This window comes from Gossypium hirsutum, chromosome A07, assembly GCF_007990345.1.
Source record: "Gossypium hirsutum isolate 1008001.06 chromosome A07, Gossypium_hirsutum_v2.1, whole genome shotgun sequence".
Lineage (NCBI taxonomy): Eukaryota > Viridiplantae > Streptophyta > Magnoliopsida > Malvales > Malvaceae > Gossypium > Gossypium hirsutum.
The window spans coordinates 71640957-71656003 of NC_053430.1; the positions used below are offsets into that span (position 1 = coordinate 71640957).

At 34.8% G+C, this 15047-nt stretch overlaps 1 long non-coding RNA gene across 1 annotated transcript; it reads right to left on the reverse strand.

The window, feature by feature from the left end:
• Positions 1 to 13925: 13925 nt before the first annotated feature.
• LOC121232176 (uncharacterized) lies at positions 13926 to 14337 on the reverse strand. The gene is made up of 3 exons (XR_005930416.1): positions 14301 to 14337; positions 14102 to 14186; positions 13926 to 13987 (listed from the first exon to the last, which is right to left on the reverse strand). It is a non-coding gene; the product is annotated as an uncharacterized lncRNA (long non-coding RNA).
• Positions 14338 to 15047: the final 710 nt, after the last annotated feature.

Here is a 15047-nt window from a genome sequence, read left to right on the forward strand (position 1 = left end):
TTGATGAGTATGTGATATGTTTTATGTTATGTATTGAAGTTATCTTGGATGATCGGACATGTAGTTAAGTGATTGGTTATGTGTATGTATTTTAAGCATGCGAATTAGGTATACTTTTAGTGTTATTTGTGCTCAAAATGGCTCAAATCAATATCGTCATATGCGCATAAACTTGTGTCAAGAGAATAAGTATATTTGGTCTTGAAATGATACTTGTTTAAATGAGTATATGTATAGGAATGTCTAGTATGCCGTGCGGTTAATTTAACTTAAATTAATATGTATAACATCTGAATTGGTATAGTCATGAATTAATTAATGAAATACGATAATATTGATTAAGTAATTATGCTTAGATATGGCTTTGACATTAGGAAATATGCGCATAACATAATGGTAACTAAAGCATGTTTGGTCATTTATTTTATATATCACCAATGCTGCATAAATAAATGAAAATTTTAGTAGTGAAATATGGTTCCTTTGATGTTTAATTTGTACATGTGCAAAAGCTATATAATAATAGGTTTGATATTCAACTAATGAAATAGTTGTTTTGTTATATGTTCTGTATATAATATGTTTTGATATATGTCGGATTATGTTTTAATTATGCAATATTTTGAATGTTATGATTTTAAGACTCGATATTTGATTAAGTTACGAACATTGATATGATTGAATTTCAAGTTGTGAAATGTAATGAATATCTGTATGAACTTTGATATGACAGGTAATGTCTCGTAACCCTAATTTGATGACGGATACATGTTAGGGGTGTTACATTTGATTGGTATCAGAGCTACGGTTTAGTCGGTTTTAAGACTAACGTAGTGTGTGTGAGTCTAACTAAACATGCCATATTTTTATACTACGATAGTGTGATGATTCTTAACAAACTGATCGAGCTGTAGTAGATGATGTGGAAAGTAATGGACCCGCTCATGCTCAAGGGGCAGTGCAATCTGATTCTCGACCTATTACGAGTAGCCACGAGGGAGAGGCTAAACAAGCCTTCTTCCAGATGATCAATCATTGGTTCACACAATATATCCATACAAATTTAGGTGCTCAACAACCTCCACCCCCACCAATTCCTCCTCAAATACCTGTAATACCACAAGGTACTGATCCAGTACAATTAAATAAGCCACCGATTGATAAAATCAGAAAATACGAGGCCAAAGAGTTCAAAGCTACTGTGGATGATGATGCTGAGCGAGTTGAATTCTAGCTTGATAATACGATCTGTGTGTTCGATGAGCTATGATGAGTGTTTAACATGTGTTGTGTCCTTGTTACGAGACATTGCATATCACTGGTGGAATACACTAGTATCGGTGGTTCCAAAAGAACGGGTTACCTAGGATTTCTTTCAGATTAAATTCAGGAAGAAATATATCAGTTAGATATTTATAGATAAAAAATGCAAAGAATTCTTCGAGTTAAAACAAGGTCACATAACAGTTATAGAATATGAACTGGAATTTGTGAGACTTAGCAGATATGCCCGGGAATGCATATCAACCGAAGCAATAATGTGTAAAAAATTCAAAGATAGGTTGAATGAAGACATTAAGCTATTAGTCGAGATTCTTGAAATAAAAGAGTTCGTGGTACTAGTCTAGTGAGCATGCAAAGCTGAAGAACTCAGGAAAGAGAAATGAAAGGTTGACTTTGAAGCTAGAGATTCATGAAAAAGATCTTGGAGTAAGTCATTTCAGTTGGCATTAAATAAATTCTGAGATGAATTTAGCCGTTCAAAGGCTACTGTGGGCTACGCAAGACGAGATTGAGAGTTCGAAAGCTACCTCAGTAGCTAGTGTTGGAAACATCAAACCGAACCAACCTGAGTGCAAACATTGTGGTTGAACGACATCCTGGCAATTGTAGATTGAATGATCAGGCTTGTTCTAAATGTAGATTATTAGTTCATTTCATTTGTGAATGCCCTGAGTTGGTTGATGAAGACACGATGCAAAATACAAGGCTGAGTATCACGGTAGCTCCAGGTAGACCACCTAGAAACACAGGTAATGTGAATGGTAGCCAGAGGGGAACTAAAGACACTACTGTTAGATCTGAGGCTCGTGCACCTGCCAGAGCTTATGCCATTAGCGCTCGTGAAGAAGCTTCATCTCCAGATGTTATTACTGGTACCTTCACTCTCTATGATACTATTTTAATTGCATTGATAGATCTGGGATCGACTCATTCTTATGTATGTGATACTTTAGTATCTAGTAAGACTTTTCCTGTAGAGTCTACTGAATTTGTGGTTAGAGTATCGAACCCCTTAGGCGGTGTGTTTTGGTAGATAAAGTATGTAAGAATTGTCCATTAATGATTCGAGATTCATGTTTTCTAGCCGACTTGATGTTGTTGCCATTGAAAGAGTCTGATATAATTTTGGGTATGGATTGGCTAACATTACATGATGCAGTTGTGAATTGTAAAGGGAAGATTATTGATTTACGATGCCAGAATGATGAGATTATTTGGATTGAGTCTAATGATCTAAATGGTTTACCGGTAGTGAGATCTTCGATGTTAGTTTAGAAATATATGAAAAAGGGTTATGAAGTTTATTTTGCCTATATGTTCAATTCTAAAGTGACCAAAAAGAAGATTGAATCAATACCAGTTGTGTGCGAGTATTTGAATGTGTTTCTTGAAGAATTACTGGGTTTGCCATCGATCCGAGAGGTAGATTTTGGTATTGAGTTAGTGCCGGGGACGACTCTAATATCAATAGCTCCATATAGAATGGCACCGACTGAATTAAAAGAATTGAAAGCTCGGTTGAAGGAACTGAAAGATAGAGGTTTCGCACGACCGAGTTTTTCTCCCTGAGTGCACCAGTTTTGTTTGTGAAAAGGAAAGACGAAACTATGAGAATGTGCATCGACTATCGACAACTTAATAAAGTGACCATAAAGAATAAATATCCTCTACCACGTATGGATGATTTGTTCGATCAGTTGAAAGGGGCTACAATGTTTTCAAAGATTGATTTGAGATCGGGTTACTATCAGCTGCAAGTGAAAGACTCCGATGTGCCAAAAACTGCTGTCAGACGAGATACGGACGTTATGAGTTTTTGGTTATGCCTTTTGGACTAACAAATGCTCCTACTGTTTTTATGGATCTAATGAATCGGATCTTCAGACCAAATTTGGATCAGTTTGTAGTTGGGTTTATAGATGACATTTTGATCTATTCCCGTGATGTATCCAAGCATGCTGAACATTTGAGAGTAGTGCTACAGAATTTACGTGATAAGCAGTTGCATGCGAAGTTCAGTAAAAGTGAGTTTTTGTTTATGAGAAGTCAGTTTTTTAGGACATATTGTATCAACATCGGGTATTCGGGTTGATCCGAGCAGGATTTCGGCTATACTAGATTAGAAGCCTTCGAGAAATGTATCCGAAGTTCGAAGTTTTCTGGGACTCACTGGTTATCACAGACATTTCGTAAAGGGTTTCTCCATGATTGCAACCCCGATGACGAGACTACTTCAAAAAGATGTTACGTTTGAGTGGATAGAAAAGTGCCAGAAAAGTTTTGATCAGTTGAAAATTTTATTGACCAAAGATCTGGTGTTAGTTCAACCAGAGTTGGGTAAAGAATTTTTCATTTATAGTGATGCATCTTTGAATGGTCTGGGCTGTGTTTTGATGTAGGAAGGAAAAGTCATAGCTTATGCATCGAGGCAGTTAAAGCCACACCACAGAACTATCCGACACACGATCTAGAATTGGTAGCTATTGTATTTGTGTTGAAGATTTGGCGCCACTATCTATTCGGTGAGAAATGTCATGTTTATTTCGATCACAAAAGCTTAAAATATTTGATGACTCAAAAAGATCTAAATTTACGACAGTGAAGATGGTTAGAGTTGTTAAAGGATTACGAGCTAGTGATTGACTACCATCCGAGGAAAGCCAATGTTGTTGTTAATGCTTTGAGTCGTAAATCTTTGTTTGCTTTACGTGCGATGAATACTCAATTAACTCTATCTAATGATAGTTTGATTTTAGTTGAATTGAAAATAAGACCATTATTAATACAGCAGATTTGCTGTAACACCCCTAACCTGTATTCGTCGCCAGACTAGGGTTAAGAGGCATTACCAGATATATCGGAACATTTCGCAATCATTTCACAAAGATCATAACATCATAATCAAAAATCTGCATAAAGTCTCTTTCTTAGGTCAGCGAGACCTTAAACATGGTTTAGAAAGAGGTTAGGACTAAAATGAGCACAAACAATTTTTTTCAAAACTTAAACATTTTTCTAAGTTAGAAAGGTCACATGCCCGTGTGAACAGGCCGTCTGCCTCACACGACATTAGACACGCCTGTGTGTCTAGGCAGTGGCAAAATAGGGCATACATACTAACTTGTCCACACGGCCATAAGGCACGCCCATGTCCCAGGCCATGTGAAAATTAGGGAGGCTACTGAATTGGGTCACACGGCTGACCACACGCCCGTGTGTCTAGGCTGTGTAAAAATTGTAGGGTATACTGACTTCAAATCGTAGGGTACCCCAGGGGACACACGGCCCTGTACCATGACCGTGTGTCGCATATGGCTGAGACCCATGCCCATGTCTCTACCCATGTGGACAAAAATAGGCCATTAGAAAAGCCAATTTGCCACCCATTTTGGGTCATTCCTACAAGCATAAAACCAAGCACATTTCAAGCCAAATTCCAACCAATTTCAACCCCAAGACATATGTCATTCATGCCATATCATTAAGAACCAATTTCATACTTATATCCATACTGAATAATTCAAAATCACACCAAAAAATATGTTTCAAACCTCAATTTAATACATTCAATCTCATGCCAAAGTCTTACCAAATTCCAAAATAGGCACATACCACAACTTACCAAAATGACCAATTTTAATAGCTATTCATGAACACATTAAATTGACCACATCGCATCACATAGCTTATACACAAAAGTCATTTATAAACACAACCAAAACCAAGCCATATCACATGGCCAGATATACACATTACCGAATATATTTAACTACTTCTAGCATATACATGCCATACATCAAATTTACATTTTAAAAAGGTACCAAATTAGAGTTCAATAGTGTGGTGATGATCCTCGATGATCCCCAAGCTTCCAATAGCTTTGATATATATAAAACAATGCAAATACACACAAAGTGAGCTTTCAAAAGCTTAGTAAGCCATATACAAATAAACTTATCACATAACAAAATTCTAAACCATTTCGATCATGTAATTCATGGAAAAATATAACCATGTATATATAATTCTTATATAGGTCAATTGTTCATAATTCAACTACATATGCACATCTCATTCTCAAAGAACTCATACATATTTCATATGTCCACATATGTATATACATATGCTTACCTTTCAACCTCAATCTCAATATACATTTGAAACATACCTGAATCAGATACAAGTTCACATAATCATTCATTTTCTGGGAATGCCCGTTGAACCATTCAGAATCAAATAGCATACGCAGATAGCTCGTAAAGCTCGTACAATGCCAATGTCCCAGACGTGGTCTTACATGTAATCAAATATTGATGCCTGTAATATCCCAAATTAGGGCCTAATCAGAATAGTGGTTTCGTGACCACAAATCTGAGATAGAAATAATTATTTTATAATTATTTTGATGTTTATGATATGATTTCATGATTGTGTGAAAATTTCGTGATGAAATCCTATGCCTAAAGTGCTTAAATTGAATTTAGGGACTAAATTGAATAATTTGCAAAACTTGCATTCTAGGAGTTTTTAGTATGAAATTGCTTTGGAATATTAATGAGGAGGTCTTAAGTAGAAATTTGACCAATTTCTAAGTCTATGGACAAAACAAATTGGACATGGATGGAATTTTTGGAAAGTTTAGTAGTAAGGGTATTTTGGTCATTTGTATATTAAATGAAATAAAATGGGAAAAATAACACAAAATGATCATCTTCTCCATATTGTTGCTGTCGAATTTTACCTCTCCCCATAGCTAGGGTTTCTTCAACTTTTAAGCTTCATAGTAAGTGATTTCATGCCCCGTTTTTAATGATTTTTATGTTTCTGAAATCCCAGTAGCTCGAATTAACTTATGCTAGCAATAGTTCAACCTAGGGTTCATATTTGGAAAATACCCATAGGTGAAATTTGTGTATTTTGTTGTTTTATGATAGAATATGAGGTTTTTAATTATGTTAGACAACTTGTGCTACTCGGTTTTAAGCGAAAACGAGTGAAAGGGCTTAATCGGTAAAAATACCTAATAGTCATAAGTACATGTTAGAGTGTGAATTTGATGTTGCCATAGAAAGGAAAAATGATCAACATGTCATAAAACATAATAATAAGGGGTGAAGTTTAATTCCCGAGCGTAGGGGTAAAAGTGTAATTATATAAAAGTTTAGGGGCAAAAATGTAATTTTGCCAAAGTTCGTATTAAATGCTGTTTTGATGAATGTATGTATTAAATAAGATTAATTTGGCATTATAGATAAAGAGAAATGAGATTCAAGTCGCGATCGAGGGAAAAATAAAGTTTTCGAAGAATAGGCTCGATTGCTAATAATTTTGTATCGAGGTAAGTTCATGTGTAAATGTAGTAACATAATTGTCATTTTGAGCAATTTAATGTTATTTATATGATATGATGCTTATTATTATTATCATGAAATGTTATGTTTTATGGTTATTGTTGAATAATATGTAATTATGTGAATTACTTGATAAGTATGAACTGTCACCGAGTAACGGTTTCGATATTCCGTGGAAGACGGCAAAGATGTGAGATCGAGGAAAAAGCCCGTTTGAACCTTGGGAATAGATTAGAATACAAGTGACATGTCACTAGGATATTTGAGTTCCGAACTCGTTGAGTTGAGTCCGAGTTCGTGAGATGTAACTAGGCATCCGAACTCGTTGAGTTGAGTCCGAGTACACTTATGGATGCGAACGCCCGAGCTCTTTAAGTTGAGTCCGAGTTCATTTATGCGCGGGTTACATGCTAGCCTGGCTACATAAGTTCTGCAGGCTATTGTGTAATAGCCCAAAATTGGGTCTAGTTGGAACAGAGGTTTTGGAACCACAAAATCCGAGATAGAAATAATTATTTTATGATTATTTTGAGGTGTATGATATGATTGCATGATTGTGTGAAAATTTCGTGAAGAAATTCTATGCATAAAGTGCTCAATTTAATGTTACAGACAAAATTGAATAAGTTGCAAAACTTGCATTCTAGAAGTTTCTAGTATGAAATTGCTTTGAAATATTAATTAGGTCTTAAATAGAAATTTGACCAATTTATAAGTTATCGACAAAAGTTGGACATGGATGGAATTTTTGAAAGTTTAGTAAGGAAGGGCATTTTGGTCATTTGGTAATTAAAAGAAATAAAAAGGGAAAATAAAGCCAAAATTGACTCATCTTTTTCATGGAGGCCGAAATTAGCATGGGGGAAGCCATGGCTAGGGTTTTCAAGCTTTTCAAGCTCAATAGTAAGTCCGTTCTAACCCTGTTTTTCAAGTTTTTTACATTTTTAGAATCCCGGTAATTTGATTAAGCTTATTCTAGAATTAATTTAAGCTAGGGTTCATATTTTGAAAAATACCCATAGGTGAAATGTGTTTATTTTGATGTTTTATGATAGAAATGAGGTTTTAAATTATGTTAGACAACTTGTGCTACTCGGTTTTGAGTGAAAACGAGTAAAAGGGCTTAATCGGTAAAAATACCTAATAGTCATAAGTATATGTTAGAGTGAGAATTTGATGTTGCCATAGGAGGGAAAAATGTCATAAAACATAAGAATAAGGGATGAAGTTTAATTCCCGAGCCTAGGGGCAAAAGTGTAAATATGCAAAAGTTTATGGGTAAAATTGTAATTTTGCCCAAGTTTGAGTTAAGGACTATTTTGAATAGTACATTAATTAAATAAGTAAAATATGATGTTTTAGATCTCAGAAAATGAGATTTGAACCTAGAATGAGGAAAAATCGAAAATTGGGAAAGTTGGTAAAATGACCGTTTTAGTATCGAGGTAGGTTCATATGGATAATAAGCATTAATTTATGCATGTTTCAATGTAAAATTTATATATTTACTATGATTGCCGAGGTGTTGAAAGTATGTAAGTTGGTGTGATAATAATACAGCAATAATGCTGTAATTTATATTTGAAAGTTAAATTTAGTGAATTAATTGAATTATGTTAAATTAAATATTTATGGTGCCCAGTTTATGAATTGATTTAAAAATATGTCTATGGTACATGAAGTGCATTGAATTATCATACATAAATGTGATTTCTATGATTATGGATATTATGGGAAATTGTAAGTTCATATGGTTTTTAATAAGGCAATGTGTAATTTAATGTTATTGCCTTGATATTAAATGAGATGTAAGTTTATATGTAAGTAATACATCAATTTTACTTGTATTATGATATTTTATAATAATATTCGAAATATGTTTGTTGATAATTACTTGATTGGTGAAATTGTTGGAAAAGAGAGAGAAATCCCGGTGTACAAGAGAGCCGAACTATATGATGGGTGGAGCTATGTGCTGAAACTAGCAAGTATCGAGGACTGATCCGCAGTGTTCAACGGGAGGCTCTCAATGTATTGCTTTGTGAGTTTTGTGATGAATAAGTGCTGGAACTTGGTTATGTGAATGATGTGTACATTAAGTGACTGGGATGTGGTAAGGTTATAAACAAGTAAATTATACGTGAGGATGATTTTATGGTGACCTTGTAATCATGGGCCTATACTTGTGATGTATAAAATGTGGTGAAAATGATTTGTGATATGTATGTGAAAATGAGGTTAATACAAAGAAAGTGTGAAAGAGTGAATTAGTAATAAAACTGTTTTGGACAGTAGGAGTGATGTGATTTTGAAAAATCACCAAAAATAGTAGAAATTGAATCAGAGACTGAATGAGATATCAAATTAAAGCTTAATGAGTCTATTTTCATATAAAATAAATAGAGAAAGAAAAGAAGTTCTATATTTTGAGATATTTATGTTTTTGTAAGACTGGTTTAGAATGATTATGTGATCCCCTATTCTGAATTTGGAAAATCACAAAAATTTGGAGAAAAAGAATCAGAGGCTCAAACTTATACTTCTACAATCCCTAATGAGTCTATTTTCAAGATAAATCAACAAGAACATTATCCGAGTTCTGTACTGCGAGATAATTAATTTTTAGTGAAGAGAGGTCAGAATTGTCAAAAAGTGAAACAGGGGAAAATTTAATGAATAAACTGTACTAATTGGCTAAACCAAAAATTATGAAAATTTTATGGTGGAAAGATAAGTGAGTCTAGTTTCAAGGAAATTTACGGATCTTAATTTGGAGCTCTGTAGCTCGAATTATAAACAAGTAAGTGACTATGACTTGTGTGGATAGTTTAATGTGAGCATTTATTAGTAAATTGTGAAATCGTACTTACAAGAATGCTATAGACATGAAGGACGTGGAATGGAGAGGAGGAGGAGGAAAATAAAGTTATGTGGAATACATGGAAACTATGGTATATGAAATATTGTTATAATGAAATAAATGATATGTGTTTATAAGAAAACAGAAAGAGAATGATATGTATCATGACATGTATATATATATATGACTAGTCTCAATGTAATGCTTGTTGGGTATGGAGTTGAATTGAAATGTTTTAGGCAAACATGTTATTCTGCGCATCTGAATTGTGGTATTTTATAAAGATATGATCTAGCTTTAAATATGAATGCTTGATGATTAAGCTGAAGATATTTGGTAAGACGATAATCTTGGTATAAATGTACAAGTGTGTAAGAGATTAAGGTTGACCAAAGCTTGGAAAATAGCCTAGGTATATTCCACACAGGTAGAGACACGACCATGTGTCTCAGCCGTGTATGGAACACGACTTTGGGACAAGGGCGTGTGAAACCTTAAAGCATGAAATTTTCAAGATTTTTGTAAGTTTTTGGTTTAGTCTCGAACCCTTTTTAAAGTATATTTTGGGCTCCGTAGACTCAAATAAGGGACTATGTGTAAGTGAATGAACGTTTTGAAATATGAATGAAATTTTATGGCCCGTATTTTAGTTTAATGTTTGTATGTTTGTCCGGTAACGCCTCGTACCTTATTCCGGCCTCGGGTAGGTGTAAAGGGTGTTACATTTAGTGGTATCAGAGCAAGTTTAGTCGATTCTCAGACTAACATAGCAAGTGTGAGAGTTTAGTTATACATGCCACAAATATGTGATAGTCTGATGTCTCCCGACACTAATGAGGACCATTTTGTTTAAAATGAAGCATTCTCCAACCGAGCTACATCTGACCATTTGATAGTAATATTAAAGTATTTGAATAAAGTGTAGCTATGATGTGTTAAACTCGGAAAGGTATGAATAAGAATTCGTGATATATGTATATGTGATAATATGTGAGATGAAAGTTTATGTAGTGATATATTTATTCATATTTGTTTGGCCTTCATATGCTGTTGCATGCTTGACTAAATTGATTAGTAAATGTGATGACTAAAGTTATTCAAAAATCATAGAATGTATGAGTGAGTGCACTTGTTTGAAATGAGATAATTGGAAATTTTATGTAAGACAAATATGAATAATAAATTGTTTGAAGTGGATAGTATGATTATAATGACATATGTGGATAATGAAAAAAAATGTGTCGTATAGATATATGTCAGAATCGAGTTAGAGACTGTACGACCTCACCCCCCTTACCGATGAGGTATATATAACAGAAATTCATGAGAATCATGTTGAAAAAGTTCCTAAGTCTGGAATCAAAGAGTTCAGTGATAAAATAATTATAGATATGACCGAGACTGAGAATGGTTGACAAATGAAGGACAGAGTTAGAGAATTATCAGAGTTGACTGAGTTATCTTGGGATTCAAATTGATGACATAGTGTTTCTAAAAGTATCGTCTTGAAAACAATTAGTTAGTAATGCTGGAAATTATGAGAAAGATACTAAACCTCACTCCGGTAAGATTTTTGAGGACGAAAATCTCTAAAAGGGGGAGAGTTATAATAGCCCAAAATTGGGTCTAGTTGGAACAGAGGTTTCGGGACCACAAAATCTGAGATAGAAATAATTATTTTATGATTATTTTGAGGTCTATGATATGATTGCATGATTGTGTGAAAATTTCGTGAAGAAATTCTATGCATAAAGTGCTCAATTTGAAGTTAGGGACTAAATTGAATAAGTTGCAAAACTTGCATTCTAGAAGTTTCTAGTATGAAATTTCTTTGAAATATTAATTAAGAGGTCTTAAATAGAAATTTTACCAATTTCTAAGTTATTGACAAAAGTTGGACATGGATGGAATTTTTGAAAGTTTAGTAAGGAAGGGCATTTTGGTCATTTGGTAATTAAAAGAAATAAAAAGGGAAAATAAAGCCAAAATTGACTCCTCTTTTTCATGGAGGCCGAAATTAGCATGGGGGAAGCCATGGCTAGGGTTTTAAAGCTTTCCAAGCTCAATAGTAAGTCCGTTCTAACCTCGTTTTTCAAGTTCTTTACGTTTTTGGAATCCTGGTAATTTGATTAAGCTTATTCTAGCAATAATTTAAGCTAGGGTTCATATTTGGAAAAATACCCATAGTTGAAATGTGTTTATTTTGATGTTTTATGATAGAATATGAGGTTTTAAATTATGTTAGCAACTTGTGCTACTCGGTTTTGAGTGAAAACGAATAAAAGGGCTTAATCGGTAAAAATACCTAATAGTCATAAATATATGTTAGAGTGAGAATTTGATGTTTCCATAGGAGGGAAAAGTGATCAGCATGTCATAAAACATAAGAATAAGGGATGAAGTTTAATTTCCGAGCCTAGGGGCAAAAGTGTAAATATGCAAAAGTTTATGGGTAAAATTGTAATTTTTCCAAAGTTTGAGTTAAGGACTATTTTGAATAGTACATTAATTAAATAAGTAAAATATGATGTTTTAAATCTCGGAAAACAAGATTTGAACCTAGAATGAGAGAAAAGATCGAAAATTGGGAAAGTTGGTAAAATGACCGTTTTAGTATCGAGGTAGGTTCATATGTATAATAAGCATTAATTTATGGATGTTTCTGTAACACCCCAAACCCGGCCCAGACGTTATGGTCGAATCTGATGTGCCACATTGAAGTTAAAAACCCATGTTTCGTTTTAATGCTTTAAAAATTGACTTTTGTTAAGCTAACAAAGTGAATGGGAGCTGGGCACCGGGTAGGAATTCGTAATAGAGGAGGTGAGCCATGAAGGCTGCTTAAGTACCAAGCTCTTTGATTGGGTTCAATCCTAGACATGCCCACAACCATAGCCACACTTTGTTATATCGAATTTAAGTTTGTTTAAGTGGACGTCATTGATAAATTGATTAATCGTGGTGTTGTGATATTTTGAAATCAAATATTATTTTGAAATCACGTCCTAAGTCTAGCCCCTTTTGAATAATTATCAACCAATTTTAAAGCTATTAAAAATAAAATAATCCCGAAAAGAAATAAAAGAAAAGTTAAAAATGGCCTTATTACAACCCAAAAATAAATAATAAAGGAAATTTAATGAAAACCAACGCTTATTTAAAAGCCCAAAGACGATCACCGTGGCTACTCTGAATCCCATCTGGCCCAAGTCCCCACATCTAAGCTCACCTGCAAGATTAAGGAAAGGGGGGTGAGTTTGGAAACTCAGTGTGCAACAAGCCTCTTTTAGAGCCCAAAACAATAACAGCCTGTTGGGCCTAAGCCCAAATCCAATCTCAACATGTACTGGGCCGTAGCCCTTTTCATATTTCATTTTTCATAACACTGGGCTGAAGCCTTTTCATATTACTGGGCCGAAGCCTTTACTGTAAACGGTATGGGCCATAGGCCCATTTCAATATCACATATAATGTCAATGAAAGAATGCAAGCCCAATTGGGGAGACTACTCAACCCACCATCTGCTACTCTCCACCCATACCAACCAACACACTATGTGGGGATTAACTCGACCCACCCCGCCATAACTCTCCACTGGCAGCTTAGCTGCTTTATCATATAACTGCAGGCCTAGCCTCTTTTAATAACTGGGGCAAAAGCCCTTTTTATAACTGGGGCATATGCCCTTTAATAACTGGGGTGTAAGCCCTTTTGATAACTGGGGCATAAGCCCTTTTGATAACTGGGGCATAAGCCCTTTAATAACTGGGGCATAAGCCCTTTTTCACTTCCTCTATTCATATAAAAACCCAACCCAATGCATTTATGATTACATCATGTGCATATCATACATGTCATGTGCATATCATACATACCATGTTTATCAAAATCCCATGTATTAAAATCATACACAAACCCTAGGGGTATAATGGTCTTTTTTACCTAGGGGCAAAACGGTCATTTTCATGTTAGAAGGGTAATCTTGTAATTTTACCAAAAATTAGGGTTTCCATGTTCATTAACGGTTACTAACAATTCGTGGGTGCAAATAGTGATTCTGGCCCATTTTTTAGCGAAATCGAGTTATTGGGCCTAAAACCCCTAATGGCCCTACTTAGCCGATTTTGTCATCTAGGCCTATTCAGCCTATATTCCATAACGATTTTATCAGTCTCTATGCGCAATTTAACAAGTTTCCATATTCTACCAATTTTACTCAAATGGGCCCGAATGCCCATTGGGCCCTGTTTCAGCCCCTCGAGGCCCAACTTACCGTGAATGCCAAAAATCACACTCTTACCTTTTCCAACCATCCCGATCATCATCTCAACGAATCTGACTGACTAATGCGCGTTCTCTTGCTCACAAGTCCTCGAAATGCCAGAGTTTTGGCATTTCGGCTTTTCGATATTTATCGCTTTAAGCTATGAAAAAGGGTTCGTTACACACCTGTGTGCGATATTCCTCGTCGAGATCTCCTATGTGATTTCTCCTATAATCAACCGTTAATAGATTAGACCATGTTAATATTAAACCAAATCGAAAACTACCTATTATCATCACTTACACATTCGGCCACCATCCACAATGGCCCTTGGGTTCATACCTTTGCCGAAGTTGATGACTAGATTTAGTCACTCCGATGATCCAAGCTTTTCACACACTCTTCGATCGGTAGCCTTTAATCCTCACTAGCACCAACAAACCAAATAACACCAAAAACCCTTTTAGACTGAGTCGACAGAGGGGTTTTCAGCTTTTCTTAAACCACAAGATACAAATGGAAAGAAGGTTCGAATACTTACCAAGAGATCTACTCGTTGAAGAATGTTCCAAATACCTTCCTACCCCATATCCGTTGTGAATCCAACTTAAACGTGCGTAGAAAATAGATCTAAATATTAATTCCTGAATCACTAAAATATGAAGCTTTCGGCTTTTCAGCAAATATTAATCTAAGCTATTACGAGGGTTAGTACACACCTGTTACGGGTTGAAGTTGAAACGTTTCCAAAATTAATCGCCTACGATAACCACCACCTGTCACTCAAACTTAACTAATCCAATATCGATATATGTAAATCCTAAGCATATCAGTCATACGGAACATAAGGGCATATTCGTCATTTTACCATACAGGGGTGTTACGGTCATTTTACCCTACAGGGGCTTTACGGTCACTTTACCCTAATAGGGGTATTTTAGTCATTTCATCCTACAAGGGTTTTTGGTAAATCAACAAACCAAAGGTATTTCAGTAATTTTGTAAACCTATGGTATTTCAATAATTTTTAGAAAGTGAAGGGTATTTCTGTAACTTTGTAAATCAGGGGTATTTTGGTAATTTTACAAATTAAGGGTATTTCAGTAATTTCACAAACCTAGGGTATTTTGGTAATTTTACAAACTATGGGTATTTTGGTAATTTTACAAACCAAGGGTATTTTAGTAATTTTGTAAATCGAGGGTAAAATAGTAATTCTGTAAACCAAGGATAAAACAGTAATTCTATAAATCGACGGTAAAACGATAATTCTATAAATCGAGGGTAA